At 39.6% G+C, this 17685-nt stretch overlaps 1 protein-coding gene across 4 annotated transcripts in view; it reads right to left on the bottom strand.

Moving 5' to 3' along the window:
• Window positions 1-17381, bottom strand: part of sbb (scribbler) — a 364549-nt gene extending 347168 nt beyond the window's left edge. For 2 of the 4 annotated variants that reach the window (XM_067145663.2, XM_067145665.2), the window contains exon 1: window positions 17197-17381. The gene's annotated coding sequence lies outside the window, so the exon portion shown is untranslated. Of the gene's footprint in view, window positions 1-16517; window positions 16655-17196 lie in introns of those variants that run through there. The other 2 variants (XM_067145664.2, XM_067145666.2) reach the window with 2 other exon arrangements.
• Window positions 17382-17685: the final 304 nt, after the last annotated feature.

The following is a 17685-nucleotide window of genomic DNA, read 5'->3' as shown; positions in this document are numbered from 1 at the left end:
ATTAAACGATTATGCAGTGGCGTGCAATGAACCCCTTCTACTTTGTATTAACATTTTCTAATTATTACTTAGAACGTTTTTTTTTATAATGTTTAAAAAATTGAGAACATCTAAGCCAAGCCAAGTACAGCTGTCTCGACAATCCGCTCACACTACCGCAGTTCAGCTTTTCCAGCGAGTTGGTTTCCTTGCCATCGAAATTTAAGGTCGCTTGGGTGACGTATGCACTTGAAGTTTCCTCGAGGCGAAGCTGTGGTCCCTCCCCCGACAGCAATTTACGGCGACAGGGCAGCTAGTTTAGGTAAGGGGTGTTAGTTTTAATACTTGACACTCGAAGTCTTCAGCGGCACACACTAGAGACTGCAAGAAAAACATCAACATTTTAACAGTATAGCCTCTTGCACATCATCTTGCTAATAAAAATAAAGCCAGTATATGAAATCAATTGTAATACAGAAGAATATTAGTCTTGGGTTTCGCGATGTATACAGTTTTTTTGATGGCACGGGTAGAGTATATGTTCCGATGGCCGCAGAAAAATATTTAGGTTGCCCAGCATGAACACGCAAGGTAAAATAATTTTGTATTTGGTTCTGTGATGGTGATATATAGTGAATTTTTGTAGTGTTCCTCTTGATTATAGGTGAAAGTTTCTCGAGTTCTGTGGCATTCTTCATGAATATAACGTGTGTTATACGTAGTGACAAATATTTTCCCTCGTTTGTCGTTGATGCACGTACACTCAGTATGAGAGTGAAACTATACAACTTCAGCGACGGTAAAAATATCACTTAAATTTTGCTGATTAGTTTAGATTAGGTTTTAAAAGTAAAAACATATAGTAAGTCCCAGCGTATTTTTTGTGAAAATCACGATGCATCACCAGATGAAACTGTAAGTACATTGTTTAAAATCTGCTATAGATTAAGTTATGATGGTGTCGTCACTGCCGTGGATATCAATTTGGAAGTATGTGCGAGCGTGTGGTTGTAAATATTCTTGAAAGGTCTTTCTCAGGTAGACCTTTCCTTAAAAAATGCAACCGTATAAAATGATGTTGACTTAGCGAGTGTAGTGGGGCTACGATTGTTTATATTTAAAAACATTTTTGCAGCTGGGGTAATGAATATGTTCACCGCACGCCACTGCGGTTATGTAATACGTGCCTCCCATTGTCATGCTTTATTTTCAAGAGTACTAATAACATAAAGCAGATAGAACATGCTGACATAATAATAATAATAATAATAATAATAATAATAATAATGTTCCGAGTCATCATCGAGCCAGTTAATGCAGTTTGTTTATTTTAAATAACAGAACCATATTGACATTACCGGGAACCTACAGTTCCTGTTGAATCACAACTAACCTATACAATCGTTTACGTGATTCGAAACGTAGCAACCTAACCGAAAAGCGTCGGATACTATCACAGTGAAGTGAGAGCTATATCCTACCTCACAAGGTCCGGAGGTAGATAAGATAACAAAGATAAACGTGGAAATACTGTGCAGTAAGACTATATTATGCAACAGATGTACAGGCCACTACCTGCCAACTGCTACCCAACTACCGAATCTGTGGTCACAGAAGTGGGAGTAAACAAAGAGCCACAAAGGTAAATTTTACTCAACGATTGAACAGTATCCCCCGCGACGTCCTTGGTTTGCACAAGGGAACACTCAACGACGATTCATCTCGACTATCACTCGAATGCGCTTCAATCACGGAAGTTTTAGAAGTCACCTTTATCGCATCAACGTAGTGGACACACCATACTGTTCATGTGATGGCCAATCGATTCAGGACCTAAACCATCTCTTTTTTGCATGTGCTCATTACCACCAACAGCAAAATGTGTTTATTACAGCTCTGCTTCACGCTAAGCAACAGTTACCAACCCCTGTAAATACACTACTGGCAACCAAAAACAAAAAGGTGTATACTCTTATTGGGAACTATTTAACAACTTCTCTACAAATTTGATTGATTTTTTATGGAAATGTATGTGATTTTAATGTAATGATGTGCAACATCTATGTCTTTTATATGTATATGTATATCACACTGTTACATTGACTTGTAATGAACTGTAAAGTTCAAATCAGCGTACTGTAATATCCAGGTGGCTGGTTGGTCTGTAACTGATCTAAAGCCAAATAAATTAAAAAAAAAAAAAACTACCGAATCTCAAGCACTGAACGATGCCCAACACTCATCTGAGCACATCACATTAAATACCAGTACTGCCAAAAACGAATTGCATTTATAGAATGGGTGGTAGAAGTTAGAATGGTCCCAATGACTCGGAGTGGTATTCACAACATTTTTTTGAACAAAGATTTATATTCGAATATCGTTTATAGGAAGGGGAGTTAGGAATTGGAATAACTTACAAAGGGAGATGTTCAATAAATTTCCAATTCCTTTGTAATCATTTAAGAAAAGAAATGATTGAAGAACTGCATTTAGGGCTATTGCCCAGATGGCAGATTACCTATTAACTGTTTACCTAGCCTTTACCTAAAGGATTTTATCTCCCTCGGTAAATTATTCAACCCCTATCACGCTTAATCATCTACTAATGTAATTCCACGCCATCTTTCCACAGTCAGCTTGATCACGCAGCTCGTCTCCCAACTCCCCAAGTTTCTCAGGCAAAATTTTCGTACCGCTATCAATCAATCAATCAATCAATTAATCAATACTGATCTGCATTTACGGCAGTCGCCCAGGTGGCAGATTCCCTATCTGTTGTTTTTCTAGCGTTTTCTTTAATAATTGCAAAGAAATAGGAAATTTATTGAACATCTCCCTTGGTAAGTTATTCCAATCCCTAACTCCCCTTCCTGTAAACGACTATTTGCCCCAATTCGTCCTCTTGAATTCCAACTTTATCTTCATATTGTGATCTTTCCTACTTTTAAAGACACCACTCAAACTTATTCGTCTACTGATGTCCTCCCACGCTATCTCTCCACTGACAGCTCGGAACATACCACTTAATCGAGCAGCTCGTCTCCTTTCTCCAAAGTCTTCCCAGCCCAAACTTTGCAACATTTCTGTAACGCTACTTTTTTGTCGGAAATCGCCCAGAACAAATCGAGCTGCTTTTCTTTGGATTTTTTCCAGTTCCTGAATCAAGTAATCCTGGTGAGGGTCCCATACACTGGAACCATACTCTAGTTGAGGTCACACCAGAGACAAATATGCCCTCTCCTTTACATCCTTACTACAACCCCTAAATACTCTCATAACCATGTGCAGAGATCTGTACACTTTATTTACAATCATATTTATGTGATTACCCCAATGAATATCTTTGCTTATAGTAATACCTAGGTATTTACAATGGTCCCCAAAGGGAACCTTCACCCCATCAACTCAGTAATTAAAACTGAGAGGACTTTTCCTATTTGTGAAACTCACAATCAATCATCAATCAATCAATACTGATCTGCATTTAGGGCAGTAGCCCAGGTGGCAGATTCCCTATCTGTTGCTTTCCTAGCCTTTTCCTAAATGATTTCAAAGCAATTGGAAATTTATTGAACATCTCCCTTGGTAAGTTATTCCAATTCCTAACTCCCCTTCCTATAAATGAATATTTGCCCCAGTTTGTCCAGTTTATCTTCATATTGTGATATTTCCTACTTTTATAAACGCCATTCAAACTTATTCGTCTACTAATGTCATTCCACGCCATCTCTCCGCTGACAGCTCGGAACATACCACTTAGTCGAGCAGCTCTTCTTCTTTCTCTCAATTCTTCCCAACTCACAACCTGACTTTTAACCCCGTTTATCAACATACCATTGCCTGCTGTCCATCTCACATCATTTTCGAGGTCACGTTGCAAATGTTGTGAGATGGACAGCAGGCAATGTTATGTTGATAAATGGGGTTAAAACAACCTTACTTTTATCCCCGTTTATCATCATACCATTGTCTACTGTCTGTCTCACAACATTATCGAGGTCATTTTGCAGTTGATCACAATCTTGTAAGTTATTTATTACTCTGTACAGAATAACATCATCTACGAAAAGCCTTATCTCTGATTCCTACTTTTTTGTCGCAAATCACCGAGAATAAATCGTGTTGTTTTCCTCTGGATCCTTCCCAGTTCTCGAATCACGAAATCCTGATGAGAGTTCCATGCATGGGAATCATATTCTAATTGGGGTCTTACCACTGACTTATACGCCCTCTCCTTTACATTCTTACTGCAACGCCTAAATACTCTTATAACCATAAGAAGAGGTCTGCAACCTCGTTACTGCGTCTACCCCAATGAACATAACTCCTCAGTCAACTTTGGACTTACATACGTCCGATTGGGAAAAATTAATGAACAGTATTTGTACTTTTTGGAAGTTCCTCTTACTACAAGACTAAATTAAGAAAAATAATTTATCTTGGATGAACTTCGTTGGAATATGCATGGACGGTTGTCCTACATGACAAAAGCTACTTCTGTCACTGGCCAAAAAGCAACATGATACAATAGCTACTACATGCTGCTTTACACATTAAGAAAGGCTTGTTACAAAATGTATTGGAAAATATTTGAAGGCAGTTCTAAGTAAAGTGGTACAAATGGTTAATTTTATCACAATATAATTATTTCAGAATGAAAATAAAACTGAGTTCGTAGATCTGTTTGCAAATGAATTATGGTGCACAAAATTTTCATACAACCACAAGGGTACTTATTTGTACGAATAAACAAAAATGAAACACTCTCAACAGACGTATTAGATGCTGGTAATGCCAAATAAAATCTAACTCGTCATTCAACACCATATTTTGTATAACTTCCAAAGCTACAAGGCTAATAGCATTCCCTAACCACAGAAAATATCAAGCTTTTAAGAGGTCTTACAAAATGTCGACGTCTGGAATACATTCGGGCTACTGGGAGGTGAAAAACGGAACTGTTCTGAAATGACAATTTAAAAAAATGAATAAAAACCCTAAATGCACTAGAGATGCATTGTATAGTGGCCAGAAAACAGCTGAAAAAGGGTCAAGGGTATTAATGAATTCCAAGATGGTGTGACTGGAAGACCTACAAAGCAACTAGTAACATCTCATTAACTGGCAAATTCGTGGATTCACGCTTTATCAAAGAAAAGATTATCTGGCAAAATATTAACCAAAAAAAAAAAAAAAACTTGTAAGGGTAAGTTGTGAAAATACTCTAGCGGTCTGCTGTCTCTTTTCATCAGTTCATCATAATCACCCTTCCAAAGGTGGAGGATAATTTTGTCATTGCTCTCTTCTGTTCAACAGCTAAGGAAGTCGAATGTAAAAGCTATCAGGACGCAGGTAACAATTTAACAAATAGCTAACGGGTATAATCAGAACCATGAAATGAAAAAAGCAAAACATCAACAACGCTTGATTACACGTTGGGCTTTTCGCTCGGGGCTAACGGTCAATTGCAGCAATTTAAGTGAATATTACCTTAATAAAACGAATCGATTTAATACCAGTATAAGGCCTGCCTAGTTACGTAACGGTAGAGAGGGTAACCACCAGAGATTCTTTAAAAGTAGCGGCCCATACCCATCTCTGTGTCCCTTTAAGATGCTGTCCAAACTGTCCAGAAGCTACAAAAAATTACTCCTCCTTCTTCCAATCAGCTGCTAATAAAGAAAGGGTAAATCAATAAGAAACATGAAATTAACTAATTATATATTTTCTTATGCTATTGCATTATATCAATCAGAACGTCAAGGTACACATAAGTAATTAAAGTCTCCTAAATAAGCCTGATGATATTGTCTGTAAAGAAGGTTGAGGAAAACTACTTTTTTTTTTCTTGCTATTTGCTTTACGCCGCACCGACACAGATGTCTTATAGCGACGATGGAACAGGATGCGGCCGTGACCTTAAGGTACAGCCCCAACATTTGCCTGGTGTGAAAATGGTAAACCACGGAAAACCATCTTTAGGCTGCCGACAGTGGGATTCGAACCCACTATTTCCCGGATGCGAGCTCACAGCTGCGCGCCCCTCACCGCACGGCCAATTCGCCTGGTAGGAAAACTACTACAATAAAAATGTTACAATAAAAACATCACAATTACGCTTCAGGAAGAAACTTTAAAAATCGACTTCGGATCACGGATTAAGTGCAACAACAAACAGCGGCATACCAGAGGTTTTCGATCTATTATGAGATTGTACATCTGTCATGGCTTAAAGATCAATGTACCCCCACGAAAAAATCCCCAAATGATAGATTTAAAAAAATATGAGTACTTGGCTAATGATTAAGTTTTTTTTTTTTTTTTACAATTTGCTTTACGTCGCACCGACACAGGTAGGTCTTATGGCGTCGATGGGATAGGAAAGGCCTAGAAGTGGGAAGGAGCGGCCGTGGCCTTAAGTACAGCCCAGTATCTGCCTGGTGTGAAAATGAGAAACCACGGAAAACCAACTTCAGGGCTAACGACAGTGAGGTTCGAACCCACTATCTCCCGGATGCAAGCTTACAGCTGCACGGCCCTAACCACACGGCCAACTCGCCCGGTAATATTATTTGCATTACGTCCCACTAAGAACTTTTTCGGCTTTCGGAGACGCCGAGGCGCTGGAATTTAGTCCCGCGTGGATTTCTTCTGCGTGCCAGTAAATCTACAGACACGAGGCTGACGTATTTGAGCACCTTCAAATACCACCGGACTAAGCCAGTCAGCCCGACTGTGTCTGTATCAAGTATAATACAACGATAATAAAGTACCACAGGATATCCTGGTTGTTTTCTGATGTGTCGTAGTCCAGGTTAAACTTTCAAGCGGAGCGTGGCTCCATATACACATATTTAACTTTCTTCTTATTTATGTCCATGTTTCAATTTGTATTCATTTTCTTTTTCCCAGAAGGCTGCTCGCATACCCCACTAAAAGTCTCAGGCATACCCCCTAGGGGTACGCGTACCGCAGTTTGAAATCCACTGGTATAAACAATTTAGAACTGCATTCGTTAAAACATTGCCGACGCACAGCTACAGCAACATATGATTGCATACCTGCTGAAAAAAATGTTCATAACCAGTGTAGATGCACACAGATCATGAAAGAAAACTATTAAAATAACAGTTTGAAGAGAACATAAAGGAAGAGGTCAAAGTTGTATTTAATAATGAGAACACTTAATATTTTAGACTGGTCACAATGCAGTGTGTATTCCTTAAATTGATATCAGTCGTACTAATAGTGCAATGTGTACTTTTCAACTGATATAGGCCTATGTTTGTACACCGGCCCCGTGGTGTAGAGATAGCGTGCCTGGATCTTACCCGGAGGCTCCGGGTTCGATTCCCGGCCATGTCAGGAACTTAGGGCTATCTGACGGCGAGATAGCGGCCCCGGTCTAGAAAGCCAAGAATAACAGGCGAGAGGATTCGTCGTGCTGACCACACGACACCTCGCAGTCTGCAGGCCTTCGGGCTGAGCAGCGGTCGCTTGGTAGGCCAAGGCCCTTCAGGGCTGTAGTGCCATGCGATCATATGTTTGTACGCGATGCGAGATTTTAGGAGAAAATGGTTCTCATCTACAGTAGCTCGAGCACCAAGCTTGACCTCAGATGGCCAGCGTTCTACTGTCAGAGCTAGTCAGTCCGGCATTATTATTATTATTATTATTATTATTATTATTATTATTATTATTATTATGTCCGGCTCCATGGCTAAATGGTTAGCGTGCTGGCCTTTGATCCAGAGGGTCTCGGATTCGATTCCCGACCGGATCGGGGATTTTAACCTTCATTGGTTAATTCCGATGGCTCGGGGGCTGGGCGTGTGTGTGACATCTTCAGCATTAGAATTCATCATAGGTAGGACCCCATCCTCATAGACGCGCAGGTCGCCTATACGGAGTCAACTCAAAAGACCTGCACCAGGCCTCTTAGATCACACGCTTTATTATTATTATTATTATTATTATTATTATTTCTGGAGCCTGCCTGGTGGCCATGATCGTTAAGGCATTGAAGTCTCAACGGTCTGACACCAGGGTTAGCCGGTTCGAGTCCCGTTGGTCGAAAAACTTTTCACAGTCAGAATGTTGGCCGGCAGGGTAGTGGAGGTGGTGGTATAAATTCCAAATCTCTCCGCAGTGTTCATATGGAGTGAGGGCATATGACGCTGTTGATGGTGATTTGTCAGTCGGATGGGGACGTTAAGGCTTGAGCAGACCCTCTTATTGATATTTGACAGGAGTAGGCTATTTGCCGGCACCGGGTTTCTCCCTCTCCCTTCCTACTATCATGTCACGTCATTCATTTAATCTCGTTGCCTCCTCTGATGAGGTTGACGTCATGAAGGGCATCCGGTCATAAACACACGCTGTAGGGATTCATCCATCTCGCTTCATGCTCGACCCCGTGAAGAAGCCATACATACATTATTATTATTATTATTATTATTATTATTATTATTACCCCAGAGGAGTCATTTAACGCACCTCGGTAAATCAAATGACATCCCTTACATGTCTACTAATTGGTCAGGAATGGAACTACTAGCAGCAAATTCGGGCACAGGAGGCAAGATCCTGACCAGCCGAATCATACAACCCTGAAGTGTTTCTCAAACATATGTAAGCAAGTTCGCCGCCGCGCGTTTGAGCACGCAACTTTGAGCTTGCACTCGGGAGATGGCGGGTTCGAACCCCACCGCCGCCAGTGCTGAAGATGGTTTCCTGTGGTTCCCCGTGTTCACACCATGCAAATGCTGGGGCTGTACCTTAACCAAGACCACAGTCGTTTTCTTCCCAATTCTAACCCTTTCCTATCGCAACGTCGCCGTAAGACCTGTTTATGACGGTGCAACGTAAAGCACAGAGAAAATAATAATAATAATAATAATAATAATAATAATAATAATAATAATAATCGTAATGTAGATAGCTTAAAGCGCAGATTCAAAATCAAGATACAAACAAGCTCGTTGTGATTTTTAAATTTAGCTATCAATCAGCACTCAAATGGGATTCCAACTGCGCAGGTAGCAACATACAATTTTTTGTTCATGGAAATGGCAGAATTTATATACTAAAATTACTAAATGAAATACGACATTCCTAACGGTAACCTAAACGAACTCGTAATCGGACATCATACTAAAATAAAGTTTAGAACAGTTTCAGATAAAGTAAGTTATATTAATAAACTTCGCAACCTAAATTCACTCCGGTGGGATTAAATTCCGGCACCTCGGCGGCTCCGAAAATCGTAAAAGTAGTTAGTGGGACGTGAAGCCAATAATAATATTATTAATTAAGTTCAGCCACTCCAGTGGCGTAGGCGGTTGGTCGTTGTCCTTCTGTTCCCAAAACAGTCGGTTCGATTCCAACTGACGTTGGCATAAGAGTATTATAATGCGGAAACTTCCTGTATTGGCTTCCAGAACGTTAAAGAACAGCCTCTGAGACAAAATTTCGATACCACGGCGTCTATAAAAAATTACAGAAATTGACTTTTAGCAATATAACAGTATTACTGATGAATAAAATCTTATTTTTATTAATTTTTGCTATTAGTTTTACGTCGCGCCGACTCAGACAGGCCTTATGACGGCGATGGGGTAGGACAAGAAAGCGACGGTAGCCTTGTTTAAGGTACAGTCCCAGCATTTGTCTGGTGTGAAAATGGGAAACCATGGTCAACCATTTAAGGGCTGGCAACAGCGGGGTTCGAACCCACCATCCCCCGAATGTAAGCTCACAGCTACGTGACCCGAACCACGCAGCCAACATGCTCGTATTACAACAATAACTTGTTTTGCTAGCTGTTTTACGTCGCACCGACACAGATAAGTCTTATTGCGAATATGGGATAGGAAAGGGCTAGGAGTGGGAACGAAGCGGCCGTGGCCTTAATTAAGGTACAGCCCCACCAGCTAAAAATGCCGTATTTTTTAAAACATTACCGTGTTTGGCAATTTTGGAGAGAGGAACTGCTACTTCATAAATTATAACTGCACGGGATCATACGACTTCCATAAGCACACGCGCCAACCGGTGTGGAATGATACGGAGTAGTACGGCTTGCGCCTACTGAGGCTAGACCTATAGATTTAGTCATCCGTGGCTCTACTCCTCTGTATTCGGAAGACGGGGAGGGGCTGGTCCCCGCCGTCGACTGTTCTCAGAATGGTTTTCCATTCTCCTGCACTAAGGAGAATGCCCGGGGCAGTTTCTAGTACAGTATAGGCCACGGCCGCGAATCCCCTCACCTTCTCCCAGGCTCTCCTTCACCGTAACAAATCTCCTGGCCTGAAAGACAGAGTCGCCCTCTAAGAGGCCCGACTACCCCTTCAGGGAAGGAATGAAAACAATTTAGTAGTAGTAGTAGTAGTAGTAGGTGACCAGCCGACATGGTCTCAAAAACCCAGAGGTAAAGTTGCTCACCTATTCCTACCCATCTATAAAATAAGAGTTTTGTCTGTACATTGCTCAGATTTAAAAAAAAAAATGTTTTTCTGTATCGGTCATGTCCACAGTAACAAGGAAATGCACTTTTTAATTTTTTGTCATTTTTGTCTGTCTATGTATGTAGGCGCATCACGAGAAAACACCTAAGGAAAATTTAATGAAAATCGGTATATAAAGTAGGGGAATGAGCCACTACAATCTAGGTCAGGGATGGCAAACCTTTTTCCACTAGCGTGTCAATTAATATCTTATTTATTACTTTTTACTGTCTATGTGCCACCGGTTACTTTCCTTTAAAATCATAATGAAACCCCCTCACTTGACATCCTTTAGGTATTAGACTGCGCTACATATAAACAGGGCCTACATTCGAATGAATGTTTCATGTTTTTATTTTGCAAGCATCTCTGAAAATTACATTTCAAAAAACAGGTATATTTTAAGAATAAGGTATATTTTGCTTTAATCTAATAAAATTTATAAAAAACATGGCCATAGAATGAATTGTGACATACTTCTTCATTAAAGCATAATTGAAAAATTAAATTTTAGGTGTCAAAGTTTAGATCTGTTTTAACACATGTTAAAAACATTAAAATATGTTAGTACAGGCTATTATGCGGCGTGCCACAGAAGCCGTGTTCGCGTGTCACAGGTTCGCCATCCCTGATCTAGGCTATAAATAATTTTTATCACGCTGAGTGAAATGGTAGTTTAGGGGAAGGCCTAAATTTTAATTCTCAAATATTTATGTTATAAGTGGTCCTATCGCTAAATACTACATAACTAAAGTTATATAGTATTAAGTTTCCGATGTCCGGCCCCGCGGTGTAGGGGGCAACGCGTCCGCCTGTCACCCGGCGGCCCTGGGTTCGATTACCGGCCGGGTCAGGGGTTTTTAATTGTAGTTTCGATCATTTATGTCTTATACTACATTTTTACCGTACCGGCTATGATAACAGAGATATTCGTGAATTTCGATTTTTGTTGCCAAGTCCATATCAACGCCGAGCCACGAGAAAATGGGTATATAGAGTCGGGGAATAAGAAACTACAGTCTAAGCTATAAATAATTTTATTCACCCTGGATGAAATGGTAGTTTAGGGGAAGGCACCTAAAATTTAATTTTTAAATACCTATGTTATTGGTCCTATCAAAAAGTACTACATAACAAAAGTTATAGAGAATACAATTTCCTATCATTTATGTTTGTATTTTCCAGTTTTACCGTCCCGACTGTGATAAAAGTGGTATTTCAGAGTTGGAAGGAAACTAAATGTTAAGACCTACAAATACAATATCGAAAGCTCATAAAATTGATCAACAATAACATTACATTGACCATTTTTTGTTGTGATATTCTTTGTCTCTTTTGCTGTCAGTCATCTCTGATAGATGGGATTACTGTTGCGTACTGAGAATAACAGCCTGTCTGAATAGGGGCGGGAAATAGCTGGGAAGTTAGATACTTTTCTTCTTTAACATACCATTCCTCTGGTTCATATATTTTCTGACACTGCTGCAACGTAACACACTGGTTCATCATAGTATTCCAGTCATTTGATCCCTACTCTGACACACTGATTGGAATGATCAGTGTGCTACTTAACAGCAAAAAGGCAGAAGCTCACTTATGACCTGGTCTAGAATTACAGTTTTGGCCTATTCCAAATTATAGCACCACAAATCATTAAATAATTCAAAATTCAACCCTGAAAAGAGCCGTTTCTTAAGAAAAGCTTCTTCCTCTTCACTTTTATTCATTTTATTCCAAATTAGCAGCAAAGAGGGGTTTTTCCCTCTGACTTGGAGGAAAAATTTACCCCCCCCCCCCCTTGTAGTGAATTGAGATTTTCTGACTCATCGGGTGTTCGTATTAAACAGATGAGTAAAAGTGCATAGATTTTGCATTGGGAATCTACACTATTCGCCCCCTATCCCCACATTAAAGAGTGTTCACAGCTGTCTGTGGCCTGGTCATTCCAGCTCTGGAACTTTGGACTGTTAGATCGGCAGTGTAGTACTGTTCCCGAAAGTGAGAATGCAGTCTTCACATAAGAAAAGACGTTTGGTGACTTCCCCGTCGCGTTTCTAGGGTAACGTCAACAGCTATGCAATTTAATACAACCTAGAATTCTGTATACAATGTAGAATTTCGTAGCGAAGAACGGGTACATCAGCTAGTAATTTATATATACTGCTTCCATATCCAAAGTGTCTGTCAAGTCATTAGCCCTGAAGGCTGGTTGGATCTCGAAGCTCGAAGCCACAATTTCCGGAATTCAAACTCTCAGGTAAGTGACTCGGTGTCCGGACATTTCATACTACGGACATTCCGTACCACTTGATTTTTGAGGACATATCGTACCACCTACGTCGTTATCTACCTGCGAACCATTTTCCTGGAAGCCTCCAATATTTACACCAGGACAATCCGTACCACTTGATGTCAAATTGGAATTTTATTTCGACGCCAGCGGGCGTAATGAGCCTAACAGACACACTTTACAAATCAGAAACAAATATAATTTACAACATTTGCTGAAGAAAAATTCTAATGTATATTATTTTAATAATTGCCACTTAAACTATACTCATCACTTATGTTTACGTAAATATTATCATAAGAATGTCGGTGTTTTGAAATACAAATCCTGAAATAAAACAATACCTTATAACAGAAATACACATCGTGTTCGGGCGCAATGTGCCTGACGAGCACACGGATGGATAATATTAATGAATATTTAAAAACTACTACATTATTTCATTAGCAAGTAAGTAAAATAAAAAAATTCTGTTGAACTGGCCGATATATGCTTGGAGGTCACGCGGAAACAGAAAATACTGAAAGGTGGAAGTAGCTAGGTACCCGCGAACGACGAATACGAGATAAGAATTAACACGTGTGCCAATCAGGTCAGTTGCGCCCGACGGAAGGTTAACTAACATCAGTAGTGGTCACACCGTGTGGAGGCTTCTGCGCCAGTAGTGGACAATGGAGATACAAATGAATACATGCAGTATGATATCGTTTTAACTTCGTAGTATTTCCCACTTTTTCAAGTGGTACGGAATGTCCTCTCCTAAATATTTTAACGTCATTAACTGGCACTTCGCAGGTAATCAGCCGGTCAAGTGATACGAAATGTCCTAGAACCAAGTGACTCAAACCGCGTAGAAACACGCTCGGTGGTTATGTAGTTGTGTTACCGCACAAACCGATGGGGGCACCAAAATGAGGAACATTTCCAAAATCAAGTAAACATTTCGATAACATGAAGCCACTCTGCTTACAGGCTATTTCCTGGTACGGAAGAAAATACGAACAGGATAGGGAGGCAAAGGAACGTTTTAACAAATTAATAACATCCGCATCCACGAAGTCTCAGGGTAGATCCTATGTGAATGTTTTGTGTAAAAACACAGAACTATTGGAGACGAATACACCATACGAACATGATAGGCACGCAAAGGAACGTTTTAACAAATTAATAACATCCGCATCCACGAAGTCTCTAGGTAGATCCTATGTGAATGTTTTGTGTAAAACAGAGAACTATTGGAGACAGGAATACATCAGACTGCTACGAACAAGAAAGAAGAAAGAAGGAGAAAAATACGGTATTCTACTAGCTTGTTCGGGAGGAATCATTGTGACAGAGAAACCGATAATCAACGTTCTTTCGTCCGAAATTCTCACTGATCTGACAGCACATCTTTGCGAATGAGATGGCTGACGTAACGGAAGCACGTGTTGATGTAGCCTATGTGCAACGTGCTGGACAGAACTACACGATACAAGCAGTCTATTTCATAGAAATCCATCACAGTTTATCGTCTGAAACTCTGGCAAAATTACTGTTGATACTTACGATTCCCCTGACTGTGAACTGCCGTCAAAAGACACCGGAATGCCGGATTCTTGCCTTAGAAGAAAGGTTCTTCAAAAGCGGCAGAAAGGAAAATAACACGTGTCTCTTGCAATTAACCACCTTTAAAACAAATGTATCCGGATTCGACCTTGCAAGGAACAAGTGCATAACTCGTCGCGGAACATAACCAACGGTATAGCAAACACAATATTATAAAGATGAGAGTAAATCCTTTGGGAGTTTTATGTAGGTTTCATACAAGAGAAACTATCAAAACTATAAAGCATGAACTAATAAATATTAGAAAATAATTTCTAGGAACATGAAATATGGAATCCTATTCTACTCTAGCTAAATAAATACATAAATAAATAAAAATGGATAGCTACCTGTATAATCAATCCATATACGAACATCAATAACATACGTTAAACTGCTGAAACGGAAACGTTAAATGAAGAAAGAAAAAAAAAACAATTGGAGAATCTAATTCGATCTTCGAAGGCAGCAGCTCGAATTATGTTGAACAATCCAGGATAGAAAAACTTACCATTAGCTAAAATAAATGCATACAAATATTTTTTTTTAATTCTAGCCAATCAAGTCATTATAGCCATGCTTTGAAATAATGAGATATAGGCCTATAATTAATAAAAACACATGCAGAACTATTTACTTAACGAAGGAATAAAAGCAACCTAAGCTCTATGAAAATGACTTCCGGTTTCAAGAAAAAAATCACAACTTTTTAACGAAAGTCGACGGAAGGAATCATGCCTCGAGGTAGTAAAGAATCGCAATGGAGAGGTGGATCCGTTTTTCGCAAAATGATTTAAAGAACTCGTGTGTCAGATGATCTAAAACAAAATGTACACCTAGACAAAGTGGTATTATGCGTTAAATTAAGCCATTCTAAAGAACAAGAGAAATGCCTTTTTGCTATGGCAATCAGCAAAATGATTTAGTACTATACTTTTTTTTATCCAATGCAGGGTTACTGGAAATTATTTAAAAATATAGACTAGTAAAATATCTTAAGAGAATAAATATCACTGGCCAACAAAATTAACAACTACTGTATAGGTAAAAAAAACTCAATACCAAGCTTAGAAATTAAATAGCATGAACAAAGAAACAAGCCCAAATTTCCGAGTGGAAATGTTCATATAACTGAAGCAATCATTAATACATTAATAAATCTTCATAACTACAACAAATTTACATTCGCCATGTCGGTCACCCCTGCTTTAGCGGAGAAGATCTTAGGCGAAGTGTGAAATACTAATTTTGAAAGTGCTTATACGAAGAACATAAGCAACATCATGCATTGCAATTAACTAATATAAATTAATGATCACTCTGAAACTAATTCTTTGATATGTAATAGATTCCGAATAATCTTAGTATTAATTATTAAATCAGAACAACAGACTGCTACCTAGAAAGTGTTACGAGTTATTACTTGCTATATAAAGACGTAATGACAGAGATAGAGATTTAATTACAGAATTTTACCAGTCACAAGGCAATATTCTCCTCTGCCTTCTGGCAAACCCATGTTTTTTAAAAGTTGCATAATACTGAGGTAAAAAGTTACTTTATCGTCTTCACACATGACATCCATTCAATGAACTCAAAACTAATTATTCATTACATGTAAATTACTTAAGGGCAGCGCATGTTAATTAACCAATCTCATATCTGAAACAGGTTATAAATAATCAAGTACGGCATCCAAACAGCATGTATAACAAGCATGATCAATAAACTCGTGACATGTAAATAAAAGAGTTGAAATGTAAATAGGTTTGACATTGGAAACAGTCTGCGATTTCTCCTCCGTATGAAATATTTAATTAAATATAAACCCTATATAATTGAATGTTTATCAATTAAATATGATCATCGTTAACATTGCTTAAAATAAAAGAACAAGATGTAATGATGTAAATGTATTATTAAAGGGAAAACAGGAGAAATCAGCACATATGGTCTATTTGTTATTGTGTATGACTACCCAGAGCCGAGAACCACTGAACAAAATGGCTTCCCTCTCTCCCCCGGATCGAACAGGAGAGAGCCGGGCCCCGGTTCGGTCCCAACATGCATCCGTCGGCCGAACCGGCGCAGAAGAGAGGGGGAAGCCTGCCCAGCCAAATTGCAATTGCATACAATATGACAACCTCACGTACCCTCTGGTAGCCACAGCTTCAAATATCTCGACGGCTGTGGAGACGTTCCCCTGGCTGCTTCCAGCCACTCGCAGCAATCCGTGGTAACAGGCGAAGATAATGAACTGTTCTCATCGGTAGAGACACGGGCGTTGTCTACCATTCCATTCCTTCTCACACAGTTGTTGTTGCAGTAATAATTTTTTTCTTGACGTTAGCCTTATAGCACACAGGTAAAATGTATACTGGTAGCAACAAAACATTTCCTTTTTGTCAAGACGCTATCCACACACACGTCATCAAAATCACTAAAATTACATCGACGCTCAAATAATACTGTTGATTAACTTTTATGTTATTCTTCTAACACTTTCGTTGCCATCCAATGTAACACTTTTTTTACTCCTAGAAAGAAGTTGCATTTGTGACCCGTCCTTCACATATTAGAATCTTCCAAAGAACAAAGACTAGCGGCCATGCATGATGCGCGAGAGCGGATATATCCAGACACTGCCGCTCGATCACTGAGACAACGCAATATACAGCAGCAAACAACACACCAAACAAACAACCGCGTGTTTACACACACACACAAAACACCTGAAACACAAGGTACATTTAGAGCCTTTTAATAGGTGAAGCAACTACTTGTGCTAAGCACAGAATGCTACGGATAACAGCAAAGCGAACAAACACCAACCTCCGTTTGCAAGATACATGAGGATCCATTATACCACGTAATCCAATAACAAGGTATAGAGTAATTAAAACTGAAACGCGAAATGAATGGCGGGCACTGCACTCACTAGCCTGGTCCGGCTACGATCGCTACGACACATGGCGAGCCTCTGCGGGGCTCCACTTGGTTTCACTCGGCACGGCACGGTCTCATCATACCTCGCCACGCGGAGACCCAACGACCGTTATGCACAATCCAGGGCCTGCAATATAACACACGCAGAACCCCGAGCCTCGATTGAGCACTCGCCATCGTAGGCAACAGACCCTGCACACAAAGAAATAATACATCCTTTAGCTGTGACGAGTACTGCTTTTATCTATCTGAGAAAAGTAACCAAAAAAACTAATTCCATCGTCAAGATGTAACATGTAATACAACTGTTTTTCTTATACACTCTCAATGATCAGAATAAAATAAAAGTAAGATGCAAGAGGAAAAAAGGGGAAA

The sequence above is a fragment of the Anabrus simplex genome, chromosome 4 (genome assembly GCF_040414725.1).
Source record: "Anabrus simplex isolate iqAnaSimp1 chromosome 4, ASM4041472v1, whole genome shotgun sequence".
In the NCBI taxonomy this organism is placed as follows: Eukaryota; Metazoa; Arthropoda; class Insecta; order Orthoptera; family Tettigoniidae; genus Anabrus; species Anabrus simplex.
This window is presented reverse-complemented; position numbering and strand designations above follow the sequence as displayed.